Raw genomic sequence first — 16,461 nt, forward strand, 5'->3', positions numbered from 1 at the left:
CCATCTGCCCACAAAAGAAAATCTTCCATGGTATCTGGAGGGCTTTCTGCCATGGGCCTTCAAAAAATAGGCCAATCTGCCCTCAATGGGGGCAGATATGGCCAACAGTAGTGTGCCCCCTTGGGGAGCGACCCTTGCCTAAGGGGCTGCCCCCCCAAACAAAACACACACATACACACACACCAATCCCTGGTGCCTAAGTGGTTTCTGCCCCCCCGGGGGCAGATTGGCCTAATAGAAATAGGCCGATCTGCCCCCAAGGGGAGCAGAAATGGCCTAAAATAAATCCCCCCCCACCAGCTTGTGATCCTTGCCTAAGGGGTCGCTCCCCTTGCGTGAAATTGGTGCAAAACAAAAATCCCTAGGGTCTAGTGATTTCTGCCCCCCTTGGGGGCAGATCGGCCTAATAATAATAGGCTGATCTGCCCTCAAGGGGGGCATAAATGTCCTAAAATAAATTTGCCCCCCATGACCCTTGCCTAACGGGTTGCTCCCGTTATGTGAAATTAAAATAAAAATCCCTGGTGTCTAGTGTCTAGTGGTTTCTGCCCTCCTTGGAGGCAGATTGGCATACTAAAAATAGGCCAATCTGCCCCCAAGGGGGGCAGATATGGCCTAAAGACAATTTGCCCCACCCCCCCAGGGGAGCGATCCTTGCCTAAGGGGTCGTTCCCCTCACCTGAAACTGACAAAAAAAAAAATCCCTGGTGTCTAGTGGTTTTTGGCCTAATAATAGGCCCATCTGCCCACATATGGCCTAGAGTTCATTTTGACCCCAGGGCAGCGACATTTGCATAAGGGGTCGCTCCCCACATATTAAAAATAAATAATAATAATCCCTAGTGCCCCCCCCCCCGGGGGCAGAAATGGCCGTAAAATGATTAGCCCCCCTGGGGAGCAGCCCTTAGCCGAGGGGCCGCTCCCCTTATGAATAAAAAAAATTTAACAATTTCCCTGGTCTCTAGTGGGCATTTCTGCTGCCCAATCACATCGCAATCATGCAGCAGAAATGCTGAGAGAAACATGAAAGGAGAGGAAAGGCATTTCCTCTCCTTTCATGCCTCTCTTGCCCCTCCACATGATCGGAGGAGAAATGCTTTTGCATTTCTCCTTTGATCTGCCCTGGAAGCTGAATTTCCAGCGCAGAGGGGTAGGCCTCTAATGACGTGAGCGTGCAATCGCGCGCTGATGTCATCAGATGCCACGGGGGTCCTCTGTAGAGGGGAAGCAATTCCCCTTCCATCCCTGCCCGGGGGAGGGGGTGCTTGGCCATCGTGGGGAGCGCCCATAGCAGCACGAGCTGGTCTCATCCTTGGCACCGGGCAACCGTGGCCAAGGGCGAGTCCAGCTTGTTCTGGGCACCCAGGGGGTTAATCATTCACCTAAGAATCCTAAATTACTGGGACAAAATCTGGGTAATGCCGCAATTTGGCTCCTTCAGAACTGGTTTGGAGGAGCTAATTGCATTAGAGAAGAGCTGTTCTATGCCCTGGCTAAATGCAGTAAATGTGCTTTGTGGTAATTTAAAAATGGAGGATGTCTGGAATGAGCCAAGTAAACTTGGAAGCAGTGCTTTTTCTCAGATCAAGTGCTTATATTGGAATTATATTTTTTCAGAAGTGTGGCATGAGCCGAATCTGATAGTTTGGTTAACAAGTTTCTTTCCCATAAATGCTCCCCTATGTTTGAACCATTCTTTTACAGGATTACCCCCTTTAAGGCCAGAGCCCCTTATGTTTACTTTAGAAATGATATGCTACCATTCAAACTTCTCACAGCTAAATGGAAGAGGAGTGATTGTACAAAGGGGTAAATGCCCCTTCTGCCCAAATACTCTGGAAGCAGAAGAACATTTTACATTCTTTTGTCCTAGATGTAGCACTCTAAGTGAATTATTCCACTATGTTGGTATTTCGGCATTAGATAGCACCTGGAGGCACTGCGTCTACTCAAATATGACACAACTGAACCAATGGTTTTTGCCCTATGGAGCTTTTTAAGTTGGACTTGGTGTATATGGTCTAGAACACTTAAATAGGACTTTTTGAAATAGATGATGTCATACTCTGTCAATGGGAGTTGTAATTGATGATAAGTGTAAGGGACCAATATAAGTGGCCCTTGTTTGCCCTGTCTTCATCAGCATGCCACGCCATTCAGGGTGAAATGATCCATATGTTGACCATATCATCTGTGTTAGATTCTGTCTTATGTCTGGCTACTGCACCCATCCCTTATACATGCTTCATTATTATACATTGAAAACTGATGCTTGTAATGCTTTCTGATATGTCGCTGTCTGATTTTTTAGGTTAGCTGAAGTGTGTATTAGGATTTTAACTCCTGTATGGATGTTGCACTTGTCACTTTATAACTTCTGGGTATTTGTAATTTTAAGGGTCATGCTGCTTGTTGATTGTGATTTTACCTGTGGGTATATTGTACCTTTATGGTTATATGTTTATTATCCAAAATAAAGTAATTACTACTACTACTATTCTCACTTTAGTCTAAGCAACAGTAGGAAAAGTACTTCACTTCAAACACATTGCATATTCGAACAACCCTATTAATTTAGAACAAATTTAAAACTCATTATATGAACATTATTAATTTAAAAAATGTATATATACAATACAAAACAATTAAACAATGTACATGGTTAATAAACAATTTAATAATGTATTATCATTTAAAAATATTTATGTATTACTTCATTTCCACACTATACTCCTACAAACCTAGCAGCCCACACTTAAAATATTACTATAATAAATAAATATAACACAATTTACATAATTCATAATCAGTTAACTAATTAATTAATTAATTAATAATCATGTGTTAATTATTACCTAAATAACTTACCACCCAACACCCTTACACTGCTAGCAACCCACAACTAAAATTTAACTAAACTAAATCAGTATTACATAATATAAATAATTATACATCAAATAAATATTACATAAATAAATATTTGTTATTTCATCATTTTTACTTTATTAATTTCCAACTCTATTTGCCTACTAACCCAACAACCCACCCCAATAATATAACTAAAATATAAAGGTATGACACAGTGCACTTAATCATTAACTAAATACATAATTAATAATAAATTAACAAATAACTGTTAATTATTATTTACTAAACTTCCCACCCAATATCCCTACAAACCCACCAGTCCACACCTAAATTATAACTAAAAATATAATTGCTACACAATTGACATGCTTCATAATCAATTAATAATAGATTGATATATAATTGTTGATGAATTATACTTAATTACCTTCCCATCCTATACCCCTATAAACCCAGCAGCTCACACACAAAACATAACTGAAATATATATTTAAATAATTAATAATATATAAAAACAAATGCAATTAATTATTACCTTATTATCTTCCCACTCTATATCCCAACAAACTCAGCAATCTGCACCTTAACTTTAACTAAAATAAATGACTATTACATAATTTACATAATTACTAATCTGTATGAGTCAAAAATAGTTTTAAAAATATAGTCCTCCCATTTATGAATATGTGTTTTTACACTGATTTTCCTAGAGCTTGATTTTTTTTTCTCAATGAGATACCCTCAGTATAAACAGTATCCTTTTATGGATGGCAGGTTGGAGCAATCAGCCCTCTGCTTTTAATTGTGATGTGATCTCAAACTGCCTAAACTGTGAAGATGGCAACAACATTCCATGGCTCAATTATGTAAGGAGAGCTGCAGAATCACTGGGCAGACCTCAGAAGCAAAAGAGATTATGGCCCTGGGAAAACCCAAATTAAGAGATTATTTGGTCATCAAGGCTAGCAATGGGCCTGAGCCCTATCTTTTACTTATGAGCATCCCATGGGATAGGGTAATTTCCGAAAAGGCTCAATTAGAATCCACCTTTAATTACCAGCAGGATAGGGTGATCCCAACGCTATATGGACCTGGCCATGTGACAACATTTGCCTTCAGACATTAGAGCAGTTTACTCTATTTTGCAATCATTATGAACCCTTTTGACATAAGAATCTGCTGCCCTTACGCCAATATAGACTGGCCTTCTTTTATGTTTGAATGATCTCTGAGGCAGCCGTATGACATGCTGTAGGAGCTTTTTTTTAAAGCACTCTACAGTGGCAGAAAATAATACATTTTTAGCACATCTTTCCTTTAACATAGTATGTGCCTGCAAGTCAACATTTTTTAAATTCCTTGGTATGCCTTTTATAGCTGTATTTATCAACCTGTATTTTGTTATTATGTGGTCACGTATTCCTCCTGTGTTCTCAATTTATGATTGTTATTTAATGCTGTTTGTATTTTCTATGTTTTATTCTTTTAGGTAAATTTTTTTAATAATCAAATAAAGATTTACAACTACAACAATGGTTTAGCCAGACATGGGTCCACTGCTCACTTAATCATAGGACTCAAGCTGTACGTCAATGTTGATGCCCAATTGGGTGAAAAAAGTCTTAGAATGTTTTTGTTGCCTTCAAGCGGGGATACAGCTTATCCATCCAGACCACATGGTTCGTATTCAAGCAGGCCAAATGTTGATTTGCAAATGTTTTGTCTTTCTCTGTAGTGGCACAAATGTGCAAGAAAAAAACAATTGATAGGAATCCAGGCCCGAGTAACTGCTGGTGGGTAAACTTTCTACTTATCATCATTTTTGTTTGCCTCTGAAAATTGTCCCTACTATGTTGACAATTGTGATTTCAGTTGGTGTCGCTGCTGTTCTCCATGTCATGCTGACAGCTGTTGTCTTTACTGTTTTTAAAGCAATGCCTGGTGCTGTTGTTCCTGATGTGGCGGCTACTGTGGTTCATCCTGTGATCCTGCTGCAGATAACAATGAGGTGGAAGCTGCTGCCACAGTGTCATCCCTTCTGTTCTCATTGTTTTTTTTGCCGCAGTTGTTGCTACCGCAGTGGTAGATTGGTAGCAGATGTTGTTCCTGCTTTAGTCTGTCCTGTTGCAGAAGCTATGGCTGCCATTGTTGCTGCTGTTTTGGAAGCTCTGGTTTACAGCGTGCTCCTGCAGCAGTGTTCCCTGCTGTGGTTGGAGCAGTTCTTGCTGCTGTGACAACTGTTTATTTCTGCTGTTGTGGCAGCTGTTGTTGCGGTTGTCCCCGCTACCCACTGTAACTGCTGTAATCCCTGTTTTGCTGCCAGTTGTGATCCCTGCTATGATCTCTGCTGTGGTTATAACAGTGGCTGCTGCTTTTGTAGCAGCTGTTCAACCTGAAATGGTGGAAGCTGTGGTTACCGCTGTGGCCCCATCAGTTGTTACTAAAGTGGTAGTTGGTATTGCACCTACTGTGCTGGCAGCTATTGAGCTTCCTGGTGTGGTTGCTTCTATTCTTCCAGCAGCTACCGCTGCACTAAGGTAGCTGTTTTAATGCTGTAGTGGTTCAGGTGACAGCTATGTTTTTTACTTTAGTTGAAGCTCTAGTTGCTGCTGTTGTTTTATCATGGTAGAAGCAGAAATCACTACCATGGTCTCTAGTGATGGGGCTGCAGTTGCACCTGTTATGGCTACTGATGTGGCACCTTTTGTTGTTGCTGTGGTTGAAGTTAATGAGGCTGCTATTTTTGATGCTCTGGTGAAAGCTATGCTTGATTCTCTGTTCTTTGCATTGGTTGATGTTATAGACACTGCTCTGGTACCCGCCCAGGGAGCATCTTTGGTCGCTGCCATGGTCCTTACTGGCATCATAGCTGTGGATTTTGGTGTGGTTGCTGCTCTGGTTGCAGCAGCTGTTGCTGATATGGCAGCCAGTGTTGTGGTTGTCGCAGCTTTTGTTGCTGCTCTTGTGGTGGATATTGTGCCAGCTACGATGATAGCTTTTCTGCTGCTGTGGTTTGTGTTGTAAAAGATGTTGATACATTGACTGTTACATTTCCTCACTTGACTTTCGGCTCCCATTTTACACCATAACAAAGACCTTTCACTCACTTCTGCTCTAAATTGTAATGCAATAAGACACCCATTTCCAGATTACTGCCTGATTTGTCTCTTCCATGGAATGCATATTGGACAGCTTTAATGTCAAAAGCTATTTTTAAAAGTTCTTATAGGCAGTACTCTATCACATCCTTTATGGCATACATTTGGAATACATAAGGACGGTGTGCACAAGAGTAAAAATATATTGTCCCATTGGAAAGGTGAAGGTTATGATGCAAATGTGTGAGTCAGTCAGTGAGTGAGTGAATAAGTAAGCTAAGAAGGGAATGGATGAGATAATGAGTTAGGGGGTGGGTGTTGGAATGATCAGATTAATTGATCATAGAGGGTTTGAGTTGGTTAAATAAATAGCTATTTATTTAGAGAGTGAGTGTGAGCACCTGAGTGAGTGAGTGCTGGTACAAGTTTGCAATTCCCCAGTAGTAGTCAAACTGTGTTTGACAGTCCCAGTGTTGTCACACTGAAGAATTTGCAAGCCTGAGTTCAAACACATTGGCAAAGTGTTTTCATTCAGTATATTTTAACGCACCCTACTTAAAACATAGAAAGTGTATTCACAAAAATGAATGCATAACAATGGAGGGAAAACATAAATCATTGACAACTGATTAGGGTTATGCCTTAAGTGTTGTAGCTCAGTTTTCGTTTAATGTGTAGTGTAAGGTTTACAATTAGTTTTATGTTAGCATTTGGGGTTTAGAATTTAGTTGGATTAATTGTCTGCAATCCAAAGGGTTCTTGTTTGCTTTAAATTAGATAATATGATGTTTTATGTTATATCAACACTAGTAGAAAAGGGTGTTTTGAAGGTTCTTTCTGTTGTGTCCATAGGACACAAGTGCAGGGTCATAATGTGGGGGTGATGACTCCTTAGACATTTTACCATTTCGCTGAGTAGGGGGTACACACTATAGAAGGAACAAGGGAATGACTGTTAATGCATGAGAGAAGGGGGGGCAAAAGAAGAGAAATTATGGAGCTTTCTAGCTTCTCCACCTGGTCAGCTAAGTAGTTGAAACAACAGTGTAGTCTGTGATCTTTTATGTGTGTCTTGTTTGCTGCTCAAAGGCCCTAAGACTAAGATGAGCCTTCACGCATCAGCAGCAAGACTGCAAGTTGGAGTATGAACTTCACTTCTCTTAGGGCACAATTGTAATAATCAAAGTACAGTCGTTTTTCCTGATCATTATAAAGGAATCTTTCTCAGTAGGTATAAAGACTTCAGTCACATTCCTGAGGTAACATTCCTGTGATGGTTGCAAGCACAATTCATCCAACACTTTTTTCGCCCTGTGAGGCACATAATACAGGACTTTTGCACAGCTTAATGTTAGTGTTAGTCAATATATACAGATTGACAAAATAAGGAATGTCGTACAATTGATGATACATTTTCTGGACTTCATTCTCTTGAATCCAACTCCATCCTGTGGGCACTGCAAACATTAAGAAATTGTGGACAAACAGTGGTGTGATTTTCAACCATCTCTACACTTGAACCCAGCTAGCATGGGTAACTTATTCAGTGCTTGTGAAAGGTAACGTGAGATTGTCATTGTCGTTGATCAAGGTCTGGGAGGGGTTTGAATGAATGATTCAAGGTTTGGAATTGTATCACAAAAAGTCACTGTAGAGAAAGAATTACTAAAGAGTTATCTTCTAAGGCTCTGCCTGGGCATTCATGCACGTTACTGCACTGCTCTTTTTTATTCACCATCAAGAAAGCTGAAGACTGCGCCGTGCCACATGAGCGCATTCACAATCTTAAGTAAAAAAACACTGAGGGGGTCATTCCAAGTTTGGCGGGCGGCGGTTGCCGCCCGCCAAACTTACCCCGTCAAATGACCGCTCCGCGGTCAGAAGACCGCGGGGGCCATTCAGACTTTTCCGCTGGGCGCCCGCCAAGGGAGCGCCCGCCGGCCCAGCGGGAAAGGCCCTGCAACACAGAAGCCAGCTCCGAATGGAGCCGGCGGTGTTGCAGGGGTGCGACGGGTGCAGTTGCACCCGTCGCGATTTTCACTGTCTGCTATGCAGACAGTGAAAATCATGATGAGGCCCTGTTAGGGGGCCCCTGCACTGCCCATGCCAGTGGCATGGGCAGTGCAGGGGCCCCCAGGGGCCCCACGACACCCGTTCCCGCCACGTTCCCGCCACGTTCCCGACACCCGTAAAAACCGCCAGAAACAGGCTGGCGGGAAGGGGGTCAGAATCCCCATGGAGGATTCTCCCAGCCGGGCGAAATCTGGCGGACCCGGCTGGGCGACCGCGCTTTACAGCCGCGGTCGGAATCCCAAATGAAGCACCGCCAGCCTGTTGGCGGTGCTTCCGTGGTCATCCACCCTGGCGGTCGATATATTGGTGAACACATTGGCATGATGATGAAAATAAATGGCTTAGTAAAAAATCATTGGAAGCTAAAGGCACATGAGGAGTTTCTGAATTCCTAACATCCTCAAATGTAGAGAATCAACTTCCCTCAAGAAGAACTCATGCATGTTGAAGGAACTTGCAAACCCTTTGCTAGAGGAGGCCAAGAAGGAAGGAAGATTAAATGTTGTTATATTGAAAAATTGGAGCATTTTCTTCATTTGTGGCTTCACTACTGGGAAATGGGTTGACTCTTTCAATTCTAATGAATGTGGAGTGAGCAAATCTACCACTGAAAGGTCCATTGTCTACAAGACTCATTATTATTTGCATGATTCACTAACAGGATTTAGTCGTCAACTCTCAGGATTCATGCCAGGGTCATCTGCCAACTTTCCCCAAGACACGTTCTTAGTCATGTGAACCCTACTGGTCAAGTCCTTTTTGGTTCTGCATAAAGCCCCCCTCCACATACCCTCACCTGTTGCTTGCCCCATTAATGCCCCAACTCCAACTGTAAAAACTAACATCAGCTGGTCTTATGAAGCAGGCCCGTATTGTACCATAGGCAATGTTATGTAACTCTCGTGAGGATAAAATGTTCTTTTGACCTGGCGACCATTTTAAGGTTGGGCAAGTAGAAAAACCACACCTCCAATGACATAAGCTGCTTAGCTTCGTTATTGCCCGAGGAGTGAGCATTGGAACATCGGAGTTTTCATCAGAACACTTACCTCTCAGATGTGAAATCTCCTGCGGTCTTTTCTTGTCCATAGAAGCCTCATCAACCTACCTGAAACCTAAGGATGGCCCCTCCATTTGAGCAGAGAAGCATCACTTTGCCAAAAAAATGCTCCCCATAAAGGAAAAATAAAATGGTAATAAAATTTGTTTATTGGTATTTTATTTTTCAGCGCCCGGTCCTGAATCAAGTGTCAGGACGGGGCGGGGATATTGCTGCCAAGTGGCAGAAGGGAGCTGTGCATTATGTTTAAAGTGTGCATGTCCCTTTGGCCAGCTGTATTGCGACGGCCAGCCTGACATGCGCACTTTAAACATCTCTAACCCAACTGTCTTAAGACAGCTGGGTTAGAGAGGGCACAGGCCTCCAGTGCTCTGATGAGCACTGAGCGAGCCCACTCCCACCAATCCTAATGCTGCTTTCATGCAGGATTGGTTAATGACTTTCCTGGTCACGTGCGTTAAAGCTTCCAGGAGGAGGAGGAGGACAACGCTAGGAAAACGTCGGAGGGTGAGTGCCTTTTTTTCTCTTCTGTTTTATTATTTTTATTGTGCTCCTCCACCGTAAACATAAGGCAACCTCAACTGCTGAAAACAAAACAAGAGAGGACTTCCTCTGCATGCAATGCTGTTTTGAAATTGCTTTCTATGTTCACCTTAAAGCTTTGTCCACTATATAACACTGAAAAGTGTTTAATTGTGGTAAACTTGACACGATCACACCTAAACTTCATCAGCATTTAAGGAAACATCATAAATAATTCTTGAACTGTGGAACAAATGAATTACGATTGACAAGAAAGCCTCATGTTCAACCCAACCTCGGAGTAACAGTGACTGTGAAAACAACAATCACAATAGCATCGTCCAGTAACTTTGAATCACTATGCACTTATGGTGGATTTAATGCATGAACACATTGGTTTATACAAATAGAGTTTCTGTTAATCAGTATGTACCTACAGGTGGTTTGTTATCAGCACAAAGCTGTATGGTTTCAAAATAATGACTCCTAAGGGCTTTGGTCATCTGAAGTGTTTATTTCAGTGGTGTGTGGAGATGCTGTCTTATTACATTCTGTTTAATGCTTGTCATGCCTATAATATTGTATGCTGTGTTTCAAATGATCACTTGTTCCTTTGGTCCCATGGGATCTATTTCTATCTAGGAATACGTATTTTTGTTTTTGAAGATTTCTCTGTAATTTCACTTTTATGATTTTAACCAAAACTGAATAAAGTACTAATAGAGTTAAAGTGCCCCCCCAGCCCTATTACAAGTTTTACACCGGCATGACCTGGCTGACTGTTGGAAACATTGAAACAGAGCATTGGGAACAGTGCTAGGAGATAGCACTCGGCTCCTTTAAAGGTTTAAAGGAGCCAAGAGCTATCTCGTAGCACAGAGGGGGCCGTCCATCCTCCCCAGAATGCTCACTGTCTGCAAAGCAGACAGTACCACTTCCGAGGGTGCTGGGGCGGGGGCCCCTGCATTTGTTCTCCACCAGCCTTTTCATGGTGGTAAAACTGCCATGAAAAGGCTGGTGGAGAACACAGTTGTAATCAGCAGGGCAGCGTTGAGTTCAGCGCTGCCGTGGCTGATTGCAACCAAGAACGCAGTCACTCCATCAAGATCTAGGATCCTGGCGGAGACGGCAGTCGGATGGCCAAACTTGTAATGTGGTGGTCGAACTGCCACAGCCATGGCAGTCTGAACGCCACAGTGAGGCTGGCAGTCTTGTGACCGCCAGCCTCATAATGAGGACCAGTGTCTATTCTCTCTGTTTCTCTCCGCCCAATCCTGCTTCCCCTTTGAGACTCCTGCTAAGGTTAGACCCTACCTTCATACATGTGGTGGGCCTTCATCACCCCTATGGAAGACCTGGATTTCAGATGAGTGGCACTGCTAACATCAACTTAATGTCTTGAATTTGGTAGATTCTGGAGTTTCTGGATGGTAAATGGATTATGAATTCCAGCCTGAGGATGACATTCAAACCACCAAGAAGCATGATTTCAATAATATCAGGGAATTGATGCGGCAGCCTTTCCTTCAGAGGATGTCTGTAGAGAAATGGTTCCTCTTTTGATAACTACTCAATCAGAGCATGTACAAACAAGAATATATTACTTTGTTAATGAGCCGTTGAAGAAGCACCCTCTACAACATTTCCTTCCTCTCACTTCATTGGACATTGTTTACCTGAATTATTGAAAATACTAAAAACACACTAACAAAAGAGCTTCCATTTTGAGAAGCGTTACCACCAGAGATGTATCTTAGTTAAGGAGGTTCAGTAGCAGCATGCACATCTGTGATTTCCATACAAGTGAGGTATGTATCCCAAATAAAAGAAGGTACATTGGGTGTGTTTGTGGAGTGGTGAGATAGAGACATATTGGGTGGTAGAAACAATTCAAATCCACCTAAAAGTTAGGGTCTCTGTATGCTTAAAGGGTTTGAGAAAAGATGCAAATACATAGATACATGTCCATACCACGGACCCAATCCCCTAGCTTGATGTTTGACATTTTGGTATGTCTGTCATTGTCGTATCTTTCTTTTCTGACTTCTTGCTGTCTTGTATTCACATCAATCCATCACTTTTCCTATTTCATCCATGGAGGAATCAGTTGGGAGTTGGGCTTCCTCCCTTTCAGCAGTTCAAAGGGAGTGTTAAGTGTGCTTTAATGTGGAATAACGCGATATACTCTGATTCTTTTGAAGATTTCTGTTTTCCAGTTTAAGGTATTGATTTTTGCTAATTGCAATCCTTCTTTCAACGTTTTGTTGATGCGTTCAATAGCACCATTAGTTTCAGCATGGTACAGTGCCGAACGCAGGTGGGTGATGCCATTGTCCTCCAAGAATGTTTGCATTTCTTTAGAACAGAATTGCACCCTACTGTCAGTAAGAACTGTTGAGGGCTGCCCTTCATGAGTAAATAAGTCCTGTAGAAATGTTATCACACTCTTCGAAGTGATGTCAGATGTGATTTTGATTTCAGGTCATCTGGAGTACAAGTCAAACTAGACTATAATATATGATGTTTTATTTTCTCCAGCTAAGGGGCCAATTGTATCCAATGCCAAATTGTCCCATGGCTTTTTTGGAAGTCTTAACTTATACATCGGATGTTTTCTTGTGATCAAAAGTTTGCGCTTTCATTACATTTTACACAATTTGTTATAGACCTTTCGATTTGAATGTCCATGCTAGGCCACCAGAAATCTATTCTGAGCATTTCTTGGTTTTTTTGTGATCCAAAATGCCCATCATGTGCTTTACTGATAAGCTTCCCACGTACACTCTCAGGGGGAATTAACTTGGTTCCCCTAAACAAACATTCTTCCTGATCCGCTAGTTCATTTTTGATGTGCCAGTATAGTTTGAGCTCTTCTCTAATTAAGTTCTTGGGCTGCCAACCATTATTCATATATTGTCTAACAATCTTCAGTATTTCATCTTCCCTGAGGCTAGTTCACCACACATACTCAGTTATTATGCCTTCCTCTATCATACAAACATCAGATAGTTTTACTCTCTCTTCATCACTTTGCGTTCTATCATTATTATGGTCATTTGAATTGGGAGGTAATCTGGATAGGTAATATGCTGCTTTGTTTTCCACCCCATGGAGGTAATCAAATGTGAAAGTAAATTCTTGCAGATTCATTATCCATCTTTTGATACAGCTGGACACAGAATCCACCCCTTTCTTTTTGAAGATCTCTCTCAGTGGTTTGTGGTCTGTCCTGACTTTAAATTTGCTACCCCAAGCAAAGTTTTTAAACTTCTGTATGGCCCAGGATACTGCCAGGGCTTCCTTTTCTATTGCAGAGTAGTTTGCCTCTGCTCCCCTTAAAGACCTAGATGCAAAAACAACAGTCACTTTTCCATCTTCTGCTACTTGTGAAAGCATAGCTCCCAATCCTTTCATGCTAGTATCTGTAGTGATGATCACTGTCCTTCCAGGTATAAAAGAACTGAGCCCCTGGGCCTTTTCCAAGCTCTGTTTTACATATTAAGGTTCCTTTCCACATGTGTCATACCATATGAATTCTGCTCTAGATTTAATTAAGGATCTCATGTGAAAGGTCCTAGTTGTGAAGTTCTTGATGAATTTATTGTAAAATTCCACCACAGCCGAGAACAAACATAGTTCATCTTTGTTGGTTGAAGAAGTTAGATGCAAGATGGAGTTTACCAGATCTTCGTTTGGTTCAATGCCTTTGCTTGTGATCTTGTGTGCCAGGTAGGTTATTTCACCACATTAAAACATGCATTTGTCTGCTTTTACCATAAGTCCAAAATCTCAAAATTTAATTAACACTCTCTCAACCCTCTCATCATGGTCTGCATTGCTTGATCCACAAATGAGCACATCAACTTGGTAATAGAGCACTCCAGGTATGCCTTCAAGCATTGATAACATGGCTCTCTGAAATGCTGAGGCTCCTGATACTAGCCCAAATGGCATACACCTGAATCTGTATACACCCAGTGGAGTTAGGAAAGCAGTGCGGTCTTGTGAGTCAGGATGTAATCGTATTTGTTGTATGCTGAGGCTAGGTCCAAGGTTGAAAAAACTGTGGCTCCCTTTAAAGCTGTGAACATTTCAGAGATGGTAGGTAGGTGAAATCTGTCAACTACTACTTCCTTGTTGAGGACACGCAGGTCAACACATAACCTCACTACGTTGTCAGCCTTGCGTGCCACCACAATGGGAGCCAACCACTCTGTAGCATCAACAGGTTTGATGATATTTTGTTTACACAACTTCTCTAATTCTGATTTCACTGCTTCACGTGTACTCACTGGAATCCTCCGGACCTTGGATACTACTGGGGTTGTGTCAGATTTTAATTTTATTATTTGGATGTATGACTTGAGCCATCCTAATTCACTACTTAAAACTTCAGAAAACTTGTGTACAAAAATGTTCTTTTGGATCACTTGCACCTGGATTTGTGGTGTGGCAGTGGTTTTGAAAACTACTCCTAAGATTTTTTCAACTGGCCAGCCTAAGATGTTGTCTCCCCTTTCAAACACATATACCTTGGGTAGGGTGTTCTTCCCTTTGTATTGAACTGTGCCTAGGAAGTAGCCTTTACTTGGATGGGTTGACCTCCATACCCTCCTGGATGTATGTCCATATTGTTTAAATGGACTTGATGCTCAAAATTGTCTTTTAATACCTGGTCTGAAATAATAGTTAGCCTAGATCACGAGTCAAACATTGCATCTACATTAACTTCATCTATTTTTATGATATCCTTATGATTTTTCTCACTTGAATCATTCATTTGCGAAACGATTTCATCATATACCTCAGACACTTTGGGACTTTTACATTTATTTTCAAATCTCTTAATCCTACAACAAGCTACAACGTGCCCCTTCTTCCCACAACCTTTGCCCATTGCTTTCCATGCAGGGCATTCCTTCCAATTGGCCATGTGGCCCACGAGGCCACATCGGAAACATTGACCTTTGAAACCCTGATCATTAGATTTATTTGGTTCCCTCTTTTTGTCTTTCACTATTTTAGCATCCCCTTTATTCTCATGAGAATTACTTTTATCACCTTCAGTTCTTTCACATGACAGCATGTGTTCTACGTGCTTTACAAAAATTAACTCATTTAGAGGATGGTCATCCTTGAACCACAATTCTTTGTGTATCCTATCTATGTTACATGTTAATCAGAATTGGCCACAAATGCGTTCATCTACTGATGCACCAAACTTACAAGTTGAGGCTAATCTTCTTAGATCAGATATAAAATCCTCAATACTCTTCCCCTCTTTCTGACTTCTCCTGCCAAAGTTGTATCTTTCTAAGATTGTGCTTAGTTTTGGTAAAAAATGTTTATCTAATTTTTTACACATATTTCATAATCAATCAAACCTCTTGCCCCATCATCAGGTTGATTTGGTTGGTGTTCCTGTATTTTCTGCCCCTCCTCCCCTTGACAATGTGCTAACAGTGCTACTTTCCTTTCTATATTCACACTGGGGACACACACAGCTAAATAATTTTGAAAAACCTTCTTCCATTTGTTCCATAACGTTTGGGGCTCACCTGGCGTAGTCAGAAAAAATGGTGGGGGAGTGATGTTCTGCATGGTGAGGAACTCTTCTGGATGTTAAGAAAGTGCCTATTTATACTTTTACCAAGCAGTATGCAGTCACCTACAACAATGGATTATATGCTAAAGAACAGGTACAATATGATATGCACACTATAAATCTATTATTCTCTTGTACAGGGATGCCAGGTCATTCACCAAATATACTCCTGGCAGTTGATGTAGATTGAGTAATGAACAGTGATGGGAAGGTGTTTGTGCATAGATGATTTAAAAATGTGTGGATCACTGCCGTCTTTGTTTGTTATCCGCTGTGTACAAGATAGTTAGTGGGTGGATCACTGATGTTAAATTGTGTGATCCACTGCTTTCCAAATAACAATTGTGAGGATTACTTATTTGGAAAGAACATAAATCTAGTCAAAATTTCTCTCAGACTGTAGGTGGCGCTGTTGCTATACGTATCTGATTGCCCAACTTGTACATGTTCACCATGAGGTGTCAGAACATCAGGAAATAAATTTGAAAGGTAGATGCATTCTCCTAAGGCACAATCAGACACTTAAATTGTTTCTCGGTGGTACAACATTGTAGTAAGACTTTGTGGCTGAGGTGTGAAAGAGCATTTGATTGACTTGTGATGTGTGCATTACCCGGTACAATGTGATGAACTACCTTGATTTTATGGTCAGATTAGGGTTAACAAAGTTGCAAATGCCCAGATTTAGCACACATTCACAGGCATTCTAATCTGACATCTTCTCACAGGTCTGCCAGGGGGAGCCTGGCTTCAGTCAGCACTGACTGGAATTCCATGAGCACATAGACATTCAATTTGTAGGCCTGGTCCCAGAGCTGCCATCACAAGTAGTGCAGAGAATATGCTGGGATAAATACACCTAAATGGGTATTTTAGTGGTGAACAAAAGTCATAAAATCGAAATTCCCTCGAAGTAATTATTAAAAGCATAAGGACTAGTCATAGTTTCTTGTGATCGCTTCTTTCTTGTTAATTTTTGAATGCACAGAACAAAGCAATAGTTTCACAGGGTACAGATGTTGACAGCTGGGCCATGGGGAGCATTTCTGGCATGAGTGCGCTTGTAGAAATCACAGTCACACTTCAGCGCACTTTTGAAGAGACTTTTACAAGCTCATTGCAATTCCCATCAATACACCAGCAGAACACACTCACAAATATGTACAGCAGCGTACCGGAGAAAGATGCTTGCACAAGGAAAATGTTATCTCACCAGCACACTGTGTCTTCCGCTT

This window comes from Pleurodeles waltl, chromosome 7 (genome assembly GCF_031143425.1).
Source record: "Pleurodeles waltl isolate 20211129_DDA chromosome 7, aPleWal1.hap1.20221129, whole genome shotgun sequence".
NCBI lineage: Eukaryota > Metazoa > Chordata > Amphibia > Caudata > Salamandridae > Pleurodeles > Pleurodeles waltl.